At 39.6% G+C, this 14,668-nt stretch overlaps 1 protein-coding gene and 1 pseudogene across 7 annotated transcripts in view; one reads left to right on the forward strand and one right to left on the reverse strand.

The window, feature by feature from the left end:
• The window catches only part of LOC117199116 (uncharacterized), a 287,008-nt gene that overhangs the window by 163,813 nt on the left and 108,527 nt on the right, over positions 1-14,668 (forward strand). The gene's annotated exons all lie outside the window — the stretch shown is intronic.
• On the reverse strand, positions 2,890-4,876 carry LOC125961592 (KH domain-containing, RNA-binding, signal transduction-associated protein 3-like; annotated as a pseudogene).

Below are 14,668 nucleotides of genomic sequence, written 5' to 3' on the forward strand. Positions count from 1 at the left end.
TCTATTCTTCCTTGATAGCTTTTGCACTGCTGTCAAAAACAAGTTATATGGATTTATGTCAGTCTATTTCTGGGTTCTCTATTCCATTCCATTGATCTATGTATCTACCCTCCATCATTACTGCAAACTCTTGAAATTGGGTAGATTAATTCCTCCCATTTTCATCTTCCTTTACAAGTTGTTTTAGCTATTCTTCAGCCTCTTCTTACCATATAAATCTTAGAATAAGCTTGTCTATATCCACAAAAACCTTGAGGGCATTTTAAGAGTAATTGTGTTAAGCCTCTTAACTTGGGGAGAATTGACATCTTTATCAGGTTGTGTTTTCTAATCCATGAACAAGGTATGTCTCCCTATTTGTTTGCGACTTAAAAATTTTTCTTCATCAGCATTTTGTAATTTTCAGTCTAGAGGTCCTATAAATGTCTTATTGGGCTTATATTTAAGTATTTATTTAGGTCAGTTGTAAATGGCATCACATATTTTTATTTAAGCTTCTACACATTTGTTATTAATATGTAATTTGATAAAATTGTGGTGATCTTGTACTCTAAATCATTTACAAACTAATATTATTTCTCAAGCTTTCTGTGGATTCCTTGGTATTTTCTCCATTTAGATTATCATCTCATCTTCAGATACAGACAGTTTTACTTTTCCTTATTCAGTATAATAGGATATATTGCTATTCAACATTCAGTAGGATATGTTCCTTCCTATGCAACGTAGTAGGAATAGTCCTTTTATCTTTTAAATAAACTTTTAAAAAATTTAACTTTTAAATTTATGTATTTATTTATTTTTGCTTTATTTTCTTACTAGAACCTCCAGTGATATATTTAATAAAAGTGGTGAGAGCAGATATCGGTGCCTTGTTTCTGATCTTACAGAGAAAGCATCCAGTCTTTCACAGTTAAATATCATGTCGGTATAGGTTGTTTGTAGATCATCTTTATGAGTTTCAGTATGCTCCTTTTCTATTCCTAGTTTGCTTGAAGTTTTTTTTCTTCTTTCTTTAAAATCATGAATGGGATTGGATTTTGTCAAATGCTTTCTCTGCATTAATGGATAGGATCACATGATTTTTCCCCCTTAATCTATTGGATATGGTGGATTACACTGTTTAATTTTCAAATATTTAACCAACTTTGCATAACTGGAATAAATCCCACTTGGTCATGGTATATTATTCTTTTCATATATTTCTGGATTTAATTTGCTAATATTTGGCTGAGGGTTTTTCAGCCAATTTCATAAAAAATATTGGTCTGTAGGTTTCTTCTTTCTATACTATCCCTGTCTGGTTTTGGTATCAAGGTAATACTGGCTTCATAAAATTAATTAGAAACTGTTCCCTCTACTTCTATTTCTTATCAAATCATGTAAAATTGGTGTTAATTCTTTAAGTCTTGGGTAAAAGTGAAACATCTAAGCCTGAATATTTCTTTTGGGAGTTTTTAAATGAAAAACCAGTGTTTCTAATGGTTACAGGAAAATTGAGATTATCTATTTCATCTTGGCTGAGTTTTGGTAGTTTTGGGTGTAGAAACATTGGCCCATTTCATCTACATTTTTGAATTTATAGTGTAGACTTGTTCATAGTAACTTGTCCCTCATTAACCTGCAGGATATGTCATGGTATCCCTGGTTGCATTTCTGATATCTGTGATTTGTGCCATCTCTCTGTTTATCTTTATCAGTCTTTCTAGATCTTTATTGGTTAGATTGTTTATTTCAAAGAACCAGCCTTTTGTTTCATTGATTTTCCCCCCTATTTTCCTGTTTTCAGTTTCATGGATTTCTGTTTCATCTTTATTATTTCCTTCTTTCTGCTTGTTTAGTGTTTTTTCCTCTTCCTTTTTTACTATTTTAATATAGAAAATTAGATTATTGCTTTGAAATATTTTCTTTCCCAATTTAGTGCTATAAACTTCCCTTTCAGCATTGCTTTCACTTCATTCCGCAAACTTTGATCTGTTATATCTCCATTTTCTTTTATTCTATGCATTTAAAAATTTTTTCCTTGATGCTGTCTTTTTTACCCATGAGTTATTTGGAAGTGTGATGTTTAGTTTTCATGTGATTGAAGATTTTCCTGTTGTCTTTCTCTTACTGATTTCTAGTCTGATTCCATTATGGCTAGAGAACATACTCTCTATGATTTTAATTCTTTTAAATCTGCTAATGTTTTTTTATCGCCCAGTATATGGTATATGAGTGAATGTTCCATGGACACTTCAATATGTATTCTGCTCTTACTGAGTGTGTTCTTTAAATGTCAGTTATATCCTGTTGATTGATGATATTTTCAGTTCTTCCATATCCTTGCTGATTTTTCTCTCTGGTAGTTGTATAAATTGCTGTGTTGAAGTCTCAAATAATAATTGTGGATTTAAAACTTTCTCCTTTTACCTTTTTCAGTGTTTGCTTCATGCATTTTGAAGTTCTGTTGTTTGGTGCACACACATTTAGTATCACTAGGTCATCTAGGTGGATTATTCCTGTTATCTTTATGTAATGACCCTCTTTGCCCCTAATAATTTCCTTTGCTCTGAAGTCTACTTTATCTGATATTAATATAGCCATTCCTGCTTTTTCTGATTAATGTTCACATGATATATCATTTTCATCCTTTTACTTTGAACTACCTATATCATGATGTTTAAAGTAAGCTTCTTATAGACAGTATATAGTTGGATCATGCTTGCGATTTTTTAATCTACTCTTCCAATCTCTGTCTTTGACTTGGTTATTTAGATCATTTACCATTAATGTAATTATTGCCATGTCAAAGATTTGGTCTACCATGTTATTTTTTGTTTTGTCTTTTACCTTAGTTTCTCAATCCTGTGTTTCCCTTATTTTTCCTTCTTGTGGGTTACTTAAACATTTTTTTTTCTTTCAAAAGTTTATTTAGTATCAAGCAAGAGGAGACTTTGCTTAACACTACAGAACATTTCAAGACTTGAGTTACAAAAGAATACCACATTATTTGCACTTGTAATTGGCTTCCCTTTTTACGCATGTTGGCAAGAGAAAAAAAAAACTAGCATATGGCTGAAAGATAAAATAACTAAATTTCTATGGAAACCTTTAAAATGAAAGGTGAGGCTTATGTTAAAAGGATGGATTAACATATTTAGTAAACCTATCTTTTTTGTTTAACACTAGTTAATCAAAGTTTTTTTTTTCCTTTTGATGACCTATTTTTTCATATACAGACTGGAAATAACAAAATTTTACATGTCTTTTTTTTTTTTCTGCCCAGGTTGATGTTTCAACAAAGTAATTTTAAATTCCATCCATTCAGATGTTAAGCATTTTGATTTATTTAAAAAGGGATTGTTCATAGAAAACAATTACTTTGAACAGTATACAGGACTGGTGGAGACTGGCTATGTCACAACATCAGACAGTACAATCAGTATCTGCTGTATGGCTGGTCTCTGTAGACGCCCTTTGCTGTCCTTGCCGAGGGTGCCTTGTGTCTTGAGTTTGTCCACTCCTCTTGCCCGTAGGAATCATAAGTCTCTTCACTGAGTCCGTGTCCATAATCATAGTAATCAGCACCACTTTGGGCTGGGGCGCTATAGCTGTTATCATAGGAATCATAACTCTGTTCATCATAAGCAGCGCCATATCCATCATCATAGTCATAATCTCCATAGGTCTCTTGTGTTGGGGGCGGCGGTGGAGGTCTGTACCCAGTTGGGGGGACATCTCTTGCTCTGGGAGTAAGAAGTCCTCTTCCTCGACTCACTGGCCCTCGGGTGGAAAGGATTCCTCTGGAAGTTGGCGTCCCTCGTGGTACCCCGACTCCCACTGGCCGGGCCGCGACTCCTCCCCTTCCCCTGGTTATTGCTGGGGTTGGTACACCTCTTGTACGCAAGGTAGGTTTCCCTCGAACAACTGGTACATCTGCATTTTCTGAACCACCATTCAAATATGTTAATTCCTGGAGCTGTGCTTGCCTGATTTCATCATTATAGTCTGGAATGAGGAACTTTCTGATTTCCTCCAGAGCATGTCCTATCCGGGCATAGGCTTCTGTGGCGGGGCAAACACTTCAATCAGAACATGGAGATCATCATTGAGGTGGAAGTACTTTGCTTCTCCACTTTTCCTCAACTCTTCTTCCTTTGCCTTGTCTCTCATGGAGCCTTTTCCAAGGGTGGACATTTTTGTCAAGGTTTCTTCTTGCAAGCGCTTCAGAGAATTGCCACGTGGCCCCAAAAGTTTTCCCACAAAGTTGAACTTAGGGAGCTGTTTTACAGGAATCAACACTTTCTGTCCCAGCTTCATGTTCTTATTAATCACCACATCAATGTACTTTTCTTCGTCCTTGCTTTCTCCTTTGTGAAACTTTTCTATTTCTTGGTTCACCAGCCGCAGGGCGTGCGTGAAGGAGGGGTCCAGGGAGTCCTTCTCCGCCATCAGCTCCAGCAGGTACTTCTCCTCCATGCTCGCCGGCCGCCAGGGCCCTGGACGCGGACTCGAGGCGGGCGAGCAGCGCCGGCCACGCAACCCCCGACCCCGCCCGCGCCCTAGCGGCGCGGAACCCGGGCCGGACGCCGCGGCCAGGGCGCGGCGGAGCCAAGCCGGGCGGTCGGCCTGGCGGCGCCGCGAGGCGGGAAGCGGCCGCGCAGCCCCGGTCCCCAGGGGGTGGCCGCCGACTGCCCCGCGCTGGCGGCCACTGCCTCCCGGACGCGGTCCTCGAGCTCCCGCCACGGGCCGGCGCAGTCAGGCGGGCCCTCTTGCCGGGCCGGCGGCACACTCTGCGAGCCTGAGGCAGTCCCGGGCGAACCCCGCCAGCCGGCGCCAGCGCCAGCGCCGAGCTCAGCCGCCACCCGCACGCCGCGCGCCGCCCCGCGTTCTCCGAGCTCTACTTAAACATTTTTTAATAAGTCCATTTTAATTTAAGTCATTTATAATCATTTGTGTATACTGTTTGTATAGTTTTCTTAGTGGTTGCTTTTGGCATTACAGTATACATATGTAACTTATCATAGCCTACTGGAATCAGTGTTTCATTACTTCAAGTGAAGTTTCAAAATTTTACTTCCATTTAGGTCTCTTAATATTCCCCAGTTTTAAAGTATGATTTTCTGTAGTATTTCCTTTCTCTACATTGAGAACCCCATCAGATGGTGTCATCATTTTTGCTTTGACCATCATATAGAATTTAAGAAACTCATGAGGCTAATGATAGTCTCTTATATTTACCCCATTTGTTTTCACCCATTCCATTGTTCCCCTTTTCTTTCTGAAGTTCCCAGTCTTCTGTTATTGTTTATGTTTTCATAACAGTAGGTGATATCTTGGATTTCCAGTGCAACTGGATATGAGTTTCAGGAAACACTGAGCCTGGCTCACTTAATGCTACTGAGTTGGAGGGTTTGTATATGTTGGGCCTGTTGGCACAGCAGATGCTAGCAGATTAGACTAATGTTGATGGGACTAGTGCCACAGGAGGATGGGTTCCCATTCAGGCTATGCTGCTGCTACAGTAGATCAAGTCCCCCTCTACCCCAAGTGTGGGGCAGTGACCTGCTGCTGTCACTGCTTTGTATTAGGCTCCTTTTGCCTCAGGTGTGTGGTGGGATCCCTTGGAAGCTGCTGCTGCTGCTGCTGCTGCTGTCAATCACAAGGTTAAATTCATTTCAGAAATACTTAAGTATAAATATACAGCCTGGCTCTTGTAGGACCTCTGTATTTTTTTTTATTGCTTTCATACAAATTATCCCAAATTTAGTGACTCAAAGCAACGTAAATTTATTACCTTACAAGTCTGACATTGGCCTCAATTGAGTAAAAGTGTTGGCAGGATCGACAGATGAATGGATAAAGATGTGGCACATATATACAATGGAATATTACTCAGCCATAAAAAGAAATGAAATTGAGTTATTTGTAGTGAGGTGGATCGACCTAGAGACTGTCATACAGAGTGAAGTAAGTCAGAAAGAGAAAAACAAATACCATATGCTAACACATATATATGGAATCAAAAAAAAAAAGAAAAAATGGTTATGAAGAACCTAGGGGCAGGGCAGGAATAAAGACGCAGCCATAGAGAGTGGACTTGAGGACACAGGGATGGGGAAGGGTAATCTGGGATGAAGTGAGAGAGTGGCATGGACATATATACACTACCAAATGTAAAAGAGCTAGCTAGTGGGAAGCAGCCACAAAGCACAGGGAGATCAGCTCTGTGCTTTGTGTCCACCTAGATGTGTGGGATAGGGAAGGGAGGGTGGGAGGGAGATGCAAGAGGGAGGAGATATGGGGATATATGTATATGTATAGCTGATTCACTTTGTTATGAAGCAGAAACTAACACGCCATTGTAAAGCAATTATACTCCAATAAAGATGGTTAAAAAAGAAAAAAAAGTGTTGGCAGAGCTACATTCTTTTCTGGAGGCTCTTAGGGGTGTTTCTGTTCCCTGGACTTTATCCGCTTCCAGCGGTCACTTGTAGTCCTTGACTCAGAGTCCCCTTTCTCCACCTACAAACCCCAAAATGTTGCATCTCTCTGATTCTGCTTCTATTAGGACATCTCTCTCTTTCTCTTTCTACAGTTGGGAATGGTTTTCTGCTTTTAAGGACTCATGCAATTAGATTTGTTCCATGAGGTAATCCAGGATAATCTTTCTATCTCAAGGCCTATAACTTCAGTCATATCTGCAAAGTCCTCTTTACCATGTAAGGTAACATATTATTGGGTTCTAGGGATTAGGGTGAGGGCATTTTTAGGAGCCATTATGCTGCCTACCACACCCTTAACAAGTGACCTTGAGAAAATTACTGAGACTTTAAAGCCTTACTTTCCTCAAACATAAAATGGAAAGAAAGATAACTAGTTAATATCATGAAAGTGAAACAGTATATATGAAATCAACTAATTCAAAAAATAAGATTTCTTCTTTTTCTTTATGATTGGCATGATTCTCAGAGTTCAGTTACTTGAAGAGTTACTTTTTTTTAAACAGAACTAAGGCATTTCAGGGTTCAGGTGCTGTAAGATTGTCTGAATTATCTGAGTAGCAATTAGCTAAGCACAGGTGTAAAGCATTTGATTTACTCCCTGGTGTCCTTTATCTTCTCATCCCACTAAATCCATATCCCTTGTCTAGCTCCAGCCAGTAGAGTCAGAGCTTGTTTTACTGTTTAACTAAAGTTCAATTTAAATTTGCTCTACATCTCCAGATTCTCAGCCCTGGTTGCATATTATAATCACCTGGGGAGATTTCAAGACCTACTTGATGCCAAAGTTTTACCTATCATGGATATTTGAGGAGGGACCTGGAATGAAATGCTCTAGCTTATGGTTTGGGGAGCCAAATCATAGTCTACACTGAGCCAAATCATTTGCGAGATCACCTCTAAAAAGCAATTTATCTGTGGTGACTGATGCTCTTCCTTTGTCAGTATGCTTGTCCCTCTTTGGGGGAAAAGAAGAAGGGGAAAAAAAACCCCAGCGGTTGGGCTCCCTGAATTATAACCTGATGCTGCGGAATTAGTGTTGGCTCAGAGCGCACATCTTCGGATACCCATTCTCTCTCCTGCTTCCTTGCATGAGCTTATATCCTTGGGCAGTTTTTCATCCACCACCCTCTTTTGCTTCTAATCTTAGCAAGTAAAGTCTCTCCTTAATGAAACAGCATTTCATGAGACTTACTGGGAGCATAGGTCTGTTCCAGACCTATCCTATGTTAGCTAAAGCAGATATAAGTGATGTATTTTTGGCATTCATCCTTGTGGGTTGGAGAGAGAAGACAGAATTTTATCCTTTAGGTGTCATATGACTGGGCAAATGGGCTCATTCCCTCTACTGCCTACCATGTAAAATACTGAGGGTGTTACCTCCAGAAGGTATCTTCTAGGTATCAAAATAGCTCAGATAAGTCATATTTCTCAGTAACAGGTGACAAAACTATGGCTTAGGTGGTGAATTTTCCATGTCAATTTGTCTGGGCCACCATGCCCAGTTATTTGGTCAAATATTATTCTGGATATTTCTGTGATGGTGTTTTTGTGTTTTTTAAAATTTTTATGTTTTATTTATTTATATTTTTGTCTGCATTGGGTCTTCGTTGCTGCACGTGGGCTCTCTCTATTTGCAGCAAGCGAGGGCTACTCTTTGTTGGTGTGTGCGGGCTTCTCATTGCGGTGGCTTCTCTTGGTGCAGAGCATGGGCGCTAGGTGCACGGGCTCAGTAGCTGTGGTGCATGGGCTTAGTTGCTCCACGGCATGTGAGATCTTCCCAGACCAGGGCTCAAACCCGTGTCCCCTGCATTGGCAGGCGGATTCTTAACCACTGTGCCACCAGGGTAGTCCCTGTGATGGTGTTTTTGGATGAAATTCATAATTAAATTTGTGGTGGACTTTGAGTAAAGCAGAGTATCCTCCATAATATGCATGGGCCTCATCCAATCAGGTGAAGCTCTTAATAAAGACTGACCTCCCTGTCGCAAAAAGGAATTCTGCCAGAAGACTTACAGAAATTGAACTGCAGCTCTTCCGAGAGTCTCTAGACAGCCTAACCTGCAGATTTTGAATTTACCAAGCCTCTATTATTGTGTGAACCAGTTGTTTAAAATCTCTCTCTCTTTCTCTATCTTTATATAGATATGGATATAGATCTAGGTATCAATATCGATATCTAGATCTATATCAGTATATATGGGCACATTGTATACACATGCTGTTGGTTCTGTTTTTCTGGAGAACCTTGACTAATACAGTGGCCCATATAAATAAAAGGATGAACCCAAGTTCACCCAGGTAGAAAGTAGTACAATGAGAACTGGAACTTAAGGCCTCATGACTCATTCAGCTGTGAACACTGACCCAGAACTGGCGTCCGCACACTCTGGCCCACTGATGAGATCTCGCTTGACTCCTGGTTTTGTACATAACGTTTTGCTTGAACACAGCCGCATCCATTCATTAACGTATTGTGCATGGCTGTTTCTGTGCTGCAGCAGCAGATGGGCAGTTGCAATGGAGACGTATGGTACAGAAAATCCAAAATATTTACTATCTGACCCTTTACAAAAAAGATCTGCTGACCCCTGCTCTAGGATGCCATCTGATTTCTGATAGCACTGAGGAGAATAATTCATGCACATTGGGATAGATTGTTAATCTCATGTCCTCCTTAGGTCAAAGATCTCTTAAATGCTTACCCTTGCAATAGCCAGCTTGGGGAGCACCGTCTGAGGATGCAGAAATATTTCTTGCCAGGTCTTTCCAATCCACACTGTTCCCTGACTATGGTTCTTAAACCCTGTTGTTTTTTTTTAAATTTTATTGGAGTGTAGTTGATGTACACTGTTGTGTTAGTTTCAGGTGTACAGCAAAGTGAATCACTTATACATATACACATATCCACTTTTTTTTTTCTTTTTTCGGTACGCGGGCCTCTCACTGTTGTGGCCTCTCCCGTTGTGGAGCACAGGCTCCAGACGCGCAGACTCAGCGGCCATGGCTCACGGGCCCAGCCGCTCCGCGGCATGTGGGATCTTCGCGGACCAGGGCACGAACCCGTGTTCCCTGCATCAGCAGGCAGACTCTCAACCACTGTGCCACCAGGGAAGCCCCACTTTTATTTTTTTTTTTAGAGTCTTTTCCAAATAGCCCATTACAGAGTACTGAGTGGAGTTCCCTGTGCTAATAAGAAGAGCAAGTTCTTATTAGTTATCTATTTTATGTATAGTAGTGTGTATATTTCAGTCCCAATCTCCCAATTTAGCCTCCCTGCTACAATCCCCTGGTAACCCTAAGTTTGTTTTCTACATCCGTGCCTCTACTTCTAAAACCTGTCTATTTTAACCAACTACCACTCATTGCTTACTGTCTCTGGCTTCATGTACTTGATAATAAATCTACTTCTTGTTCTATCCTGCATGACATGTTCCAAGGACTGAGATAATATCTTATTCTACATAATTTGTCCTTGATATTGTCTATCTTGGGGTCTTCATCTATGTCCCAAAGAAGACAGTCACTCTGTCTTCTAGTACTACTACTAATACCACATTTTATGGCATGAATTTGACCCAATGCACTGAACTATCCCTTTAGAAGCTGTATGCAAACCTGTCACTGGGTTTTAGCACAGGGGTAGAACTCAGATTAGTGATCATATTTAAACAAATCTACTTGACCAGAAACTTTTTCTCTCACCATTTATTACACAAGTAACTTCTGTCTTTGCATCTATGATGTAAATATTTTTAATTTCCTAAATTATCTGAAAAATTATTTAGAGCTTCCATTTCAGTAGGCACTGGAATTGCTGTGTTATGACTATTTCATTATTTTATTTCCAAATTTTAAATTAAGCTTCAAGCTTTGGCCAAGAGTAGACAGGAAAGGGCTTCAAAGAAATGAAGAGTGGGAAAGACTTCTGATGCAAGGGAGAATTAATAAAGATTTGATTTTGAATCAATAATTTATAATAAAGGTTTGATTTTGAATCAATCATTTATGTCATTGCAAAATAGCTCCCTGGTAAAATTCCATTCTTTGGTAATCATTAAGTACAGAAATTAACAATAAAAATATGCAGTGATCTTCTTCATTTTCTAAAAACAAACCTATATCTAGATGAGAGGAGAATTCATCTCATAACTCAGGCTCTGGACTTACGACTCCAAGTCCTGTCTTCTTTCAACCATACCTGCTAAGTTTCTGTCTGACTTCTTGAGCATGAGGTAATGGCATCAGCTTTCATCCCCTTCCTCAGTATATAGCTTGGTGAGTATGAGTAAGGGATCTAAAACTTGAGAATTTGGGTTCAAATCTTGACTCTAAAATTTACTTGTTGAGTACTCTTGAGCATGTTATCTGTTTTTGCCTCAGTTTTCTCATCTATAAAATAAAGATAACATTACTTCTCTCAGGGAGTTGCTATGAGGGTTAAAGAGAAAATTCATACAATGCAAGAATTTATCAGTTCTTGGAACACAATAAATACCGAAATACCTCATTTTATGGATAATATAGATTAGTTTATATAGGTCTAATATTTACATATACATAAACATTTTGTACCTATGTGTGTGTATACGTTCTTCTTAGAAATTGAGCAGTCAACATTCACATCTAAAAATCTGTGCTCTGTGAAATGTAGATATCCTGTGTACAGACACAGTGCTATAGTTATCTATTGCTACATAATAAAGAAGTCCAAACTTAGTGGTGAAATAAACAAAAATTTTAATATGTGCCCAGATTCTGTGGGTCAGCAATTCAAACAGTACACAGAGGAGATGGCTTGTCTCTACTCCATGACTGATGTCTGGAACCTCAGCTCATGAGGATTCAGATGGCTGGGGCTGGAATCATCTAGATAATTTTAATTCACATGTCTGGCCCTTGAAGACTGGGCCCAACAAGGACTGTTGACTGGAGTGCCTATAGATGGCTGCCCAGGTGGCTTGGACTTCTCATAACGTGGTAGTTAGGATTCAAGATAGAGTATTCCAAGAGAATGAGTGTCCAGGGTTGAAGCATTCCACGAGAATCATGCAAAAGCTGCATGACCTTTTATGACCTAGTCTTAGATGTTACATAGCATCACTTTCATTATATACTATTGCAGGCGTTGGAGACCTTTTTCCATAAAGTGTCAGACAGTCAATATTTTAGGCACAAGCCATACAGTCTCTTTTGCAACTACTTAGCTCTGCTGCTGTGATGTGAAAACAGACACAAACAATACATATACTAAGGAACATGGCTGTGTTCCAATAAAGCTTCATTTATAAAAGCTGGTAGAGGCCTAGACTTGGCACACCAGCCATAATTTACTGACCCCTGCTCTATTGTTTGAAGCCATGGAAAGCCTGCCCAAATTCAAGGGAAAATGCCCACATCTGGATGCGAAGAATGGCAATGAATCTGAGACCCTGTATTAAAACCACTACATATGGGATATTTATAAGAGGATCTGTCTGCATACCTTGTTTCTCCCATGTATGGTGGATATGAGGTATTGGGACATCTTACATCTCTGTAAGCCTGGGTCAGGGTCAAAGTTGGAATCTGAACTCAATGACCTTGATTTCTGGAATAATCGGTAACTCTAATTATGATTTGCTTACACTTCTTACCCCAATAAATATACCACAAAAGATAGATTTCAAGTAAACAATTGCTTTATGGCAGATTTTTATTAAGTCTCCATTGACTGAATTATTCCATTTTGGTTGGAAAGCATGAGTTTTTTTCTTTCCTAAAGAGATCTGCAACTTTTCAGATGTGGCATTTCATTCTACTGAGAGGATGATGTAGGTTTTTATAAACGGAAAAAGCAGGGCAGGCTGAGTTCACTCAGATCGTACTAGTCCTTAAAGGAATAACTGAAACTGGAACACAGGCTTCCAGGTTTTCCTGTCCTGTGCTCTTTCCGGTAGGTGCCATTGTCTGCTGGGTCTGGCAGTAATAATTTCTGACCTTTACCTCTCTACGCTCTTGTGAAGTGGTTTGGGGCTTTGTTAGCTTTCTTATGAGTTTGTACTAAATTGTGTCCATAAAGTAGGCTGAATTCCTCAGGGAAGGATGAGAGCTGTTACTGTGTTATTACTGCAAATGTTGTGTTGGTTACCTTTTTTTCTTTTCTTTTGTCCAGTTGTATCCTGAACTTAAAAGTTATATTATCCAAAATGAAAGATGTGCATCTGGTAGAAAAGACTAATTTAAGGGCTGAAAATTCCTGATGATTGCTTCAGTCAAGCCTTAATACACACTGAGCTTCATTAGTAAATAGACAACTCTCAGACCATTCCCTTGGAAGAGGTCGCATAATCAGCCTTTGTGTTGATTTCACATTCTGTTCGGTAGAGACAGAACAAATTAGAATAATTAGCTGGTACAGGACAGCACAAAGAACTTTCTTCTGTTTTTGTGATGCATCCCTTAATAAGGGTTGAAAATGAGACTGGAGGTAAGAACGTGAAACTCAGAAGAGCAAAGGAGAGAGGATAGTGTTTCTTTGAAAATATTCTTTCAGTGTTGGCCCAGAAGAAATATGAAGCTGAGCAAATTTTTTTTTTAATGATGATTTTTGTGTTGATGATGTGAGTGTGGAATTAGTAAGAATCAGGAAGCAAGCATCCTTTTCCACCAAGGACTTGGGAGCAAATGAAACCATAAATACTCCCGGCTCTTGGAAACCCTTTTGGAGCAGTAATCAGAGAAGGGTAAAGGCAAAGCCTCAGGGCAGAGGTGTTCAGAGCAAAGGGATAGGAGGAGAACAAAAGGAGAGTGGATATGTTTAGAGGTGTCATTTTGAAATTTACCTGCTTCTGATTCAGTGCTGCTTTGCTGCTGTGTTGGTCCAGTGGAAATCCTCAAAGCAGGAGCAGCCGTATTTTAAAATAATAAGCTTAGAACAACTGACTTTAATCCAGGTCTCTTTAGCTCAAGAGCACAGAGGAGAGTGTGAGGAAAGAGTGAGGCCACAAGGAATTGTTCACTGGGTACATTTTCCCCAAACCTCACTAACTGGGAGAAACTGACCACTGGATTATGTGCCTTGAAGGAAAGAAAAAATGTTGAAAGCAAAGAGTGTGGAGCTTGTTTAGAAAGCAAGTTCTATCCTTTGGTCACCTGCTGATGATAATAGCATTGGCTGAGACCTGACCATTTACAATGAAGGCACTTCTGTAGGTAATAAGTTCCAGGAGGGCCCGAACTGAGTATGTCTGTTTCAGCATTTAGCATGGTCTAGCATCTGAGAGGCCGGTACATTATTGGCATATAGTAGACTTAAAAATGGATATTTGTGATTGTCTGAATGAGTGGATGTGTGTTATTCATATCCTATTTGCAGGTCCTATGCCCTACAGTGGATTTTCAGTGTCAGGTTGTGAAAGTATTTATGACGGGGATTGGCATTGTTCCCTATCTAATGGATAAAGATTACACATGAAAGGACTTTACACTGACATCCCAAAAGCCTCATAGGAATTACTTAACAAAGAAATAAAATTGGATTCTGTATAATTTCTGATTTGTAGGCTGGCCAGAACACTGGTATTTCAGCCAGTCCTCTGGTAGTTCCGATGACGTCCCCATGATCACCCAGGCATAATCAGAATGGCTTTAGGATTTGGGAGCCAAAATGTTCCTCCGTATTTACGGCTTTGCTAGTCCACTTAAGAAAATGGACTATTGAAAAAATAGCCTCAGACACAATATGGCATTTTATGATTTAGCATGAAATCTGAGAAATATAGAGGTTATCTGAAGCCTGCAATGGTAAAGATCCCTCTGCTATTTAAGTTATTGTCTTTAAACAAAGATTCTACATCACTAATGCTATATATATAAATATATATATATATATATATAATGATATTCAGGTTAATTTCCTATTCTCTCTAAGGAAGTAATTGGTTAGTTGGTATGAGAGATGTTGTGGCTTCCAAAGGTGAAAAGTATTATTTTGTTGTAATTTCCAGCTACCTAAGGATGGGAGAGGCCCAGGACACTGCAGTCAGTATATTATGTGGAGCAGATTATATTGTGGTTTATTTATGAACTTTTACATGTTTATTTTCTTCTTTGCGGTATGCGGGCCTCTCACTGTTGCAGCCTCTCCCGTTGAGGAGCACAGGCTCCGGACGCGCAGGCTCAGCGGCCATGGCTCACGGGCC

This window comes from Orcinus orca, chromosome 17 (assembly GCF_937001465.1).
Source record: "Orcinus orca chromosome 17, mOrcOrc1.1, whole genome shotgun sequence".
Classification (NCBI taxonomy): domain Eukaryota; kingdom Metazoa; phylum Chordata; class Mammalia; order Artiodactyla; family Delphinidae; genus Orcinus; species Orcinus orca.